Here is a 2036-nt window from a genome sequence, read left to right on the forward strand (position 1 = left end):
TTTGAGACAGGGTTTCTCTGTGTAGTCCTGGCTGTCCTGGAACTCACTTTGTAGACCAGGCTGGCCTCGAACTCAGAAATCCGCCTGCCTCTGCCTCCCTAGTGCTGGGATTAAAGGCGTGCGCCACCACGCCGCCGGGCTCCATTCTCATCTTTTTAATCTCCACTTTTGTCTAGCATTTTTTAACGTTTCATTTAGGAAAACAAAACAAACAAGCAAAAATAAATGTAGTATCTTGTCATTTGGACTTAGCTTTTATTTGTCCCTTCCGTTTAAATTATACGTTAGCTAGGTATGACTCTTCATAACGGTAATCCAATGACTTGGGAGGCTGAGGCAGGAGGATTGTCATGAGTTTGAGCCCAGCCTGTGCTGTATGGTAAGACTCTAACTCATCCAACCTCAGACCAAACAAAGCATATTGTAAGCGCTATCTAACTAAGGCCACGAGAGATTCCCCGTTGTTTTAGCCGTAACCTCACGGACTGGTTTATAGTCATTTCATTAGCATTGTTATTTCAGGTATGCTGAATATAAGTTTCTATTTCTCCTTTGACTTAATAATCGTCCCAAAGAGACTTAACATGTGCAGGTGGTACATTCTTCTTCCTCTCTGCTCTTTCAAAGTTGAACACAGGAGGGTCAAGATGGCTCAGTGAGGAAAGGCGCTCGCTGCCAAGCCGGACAACATGAGTCTGATCCCCACCACCCACATGACGGAAGAAGAGACCGACTCTTCCCTGTCCGTTGCGTGATCTCCACACGTGCAGAGTGATGCTCGTGGACAACCATGCTCATGAAAAAAAAAATCATGGAATACAATTATAAAATAAATAAGATCAAATACAGAGGATCATATCTGGAGCTTTCCTATGAACTGTACTGAATTTTTCTTTTAGCATTTTTAGTACAGTCAGTTTTGGTGACTGATTCACTGGCACTGGAAAGCTTTATTTTCAGGCTGGTGTTTGGTATATCTACTAAACCCACCTTGTTATGTATGTTACTATGCTGTATCTTTCTTATTTTTTTATCCCCTTGCTCAGTCATGGAATAGGGACACCCTAAAGCTCCCTTGAGCCCTAGCTCATTGTCCTCCTCCTCCTCTGTTACTCACTACTCACGTCCCCCTCTCTAGGTCCTGACTTTCCAGATGTTGAATCGCCGACCCTGCTTTTATAACTGTTCATTTCTCTTGGAGCGAGTTTGTTGTATTTATCTGCAAACGTCTCTGCTTTCTCTCTTCCCCACCCACACTGCGCGTCTTCGTACTTGTCTTGCTTCCAGTTTTCCGTATATTTCCATCACTGCCTTTTTTTTTTCCTTTAAAAATTTGTTTTATGTATATGAGTGTTTTACCCCCACGTCTGTCTGTGTACCACGTATGTGCCTGATGTCTGCAGGGGTCTGAAGAAGGTGTTGGAAGTCCTGAAACTGGAAGTACAGATGGTCGTGAGCGGCTGTGTGGGTGCTGGGAACCAACGCTGGATCCTCTGCAAGAGCAGCTCGTGCCCTTCATCAGTGAGCCATCTTTCCAGTCCTTGGTCGTCTTTGTAAACTAATCTGTGTGGGGGTGTTGCGCTGGGAATTGAATGAAGAGAATCTTGCATGCTGAGGATGTGTTTTACCACAGATCTACGTCCGCAGTCCCCTGCAGCCTAAGCCATTTAACTGCCAAGGCTGTGCGTGCTGTAACATGAGGTCCGGTACGGGTGTCAGTGTGGCCTGCTTTGCACTTCTCTCCTCTCAGAGAATCCTGCCGGCTTGTTTCTTCGCCTTTGACCCCCTCACCCTCCCTCCACTTAACTACTTAATTATTTTTCAGATGAGATAACTCATCAGGTCACCTGCTTCCAGCCCTGGTGACCGGAGTTCCATCCCCAGGATCCACAGGAAGGAGAGAGAATTAACTTCTGCAAACTGCCCTTTGACCTCCACTTGCATGCCATAGCACACGTGTGAGTGTGCGCACGTGTGAGCGCACCCACCCACCCACCCACCCACTCCAAAGTGAACAAAATGTAACTAATTTTTTT

This window comes from Mus pahari, chromosome 7, assembly GCF_900095145.1.
Source record: "Mus pahari chromosome 7, PAHARI_EIJ_v1.1, whole genome shotgun sequence".
In the NCBI taxonomy this organism is placed as follows: Eukaryota; Metazoa; Chordata; class Mammalia; order Rodentia; family Muridae; genus Mus; species Mus pahari.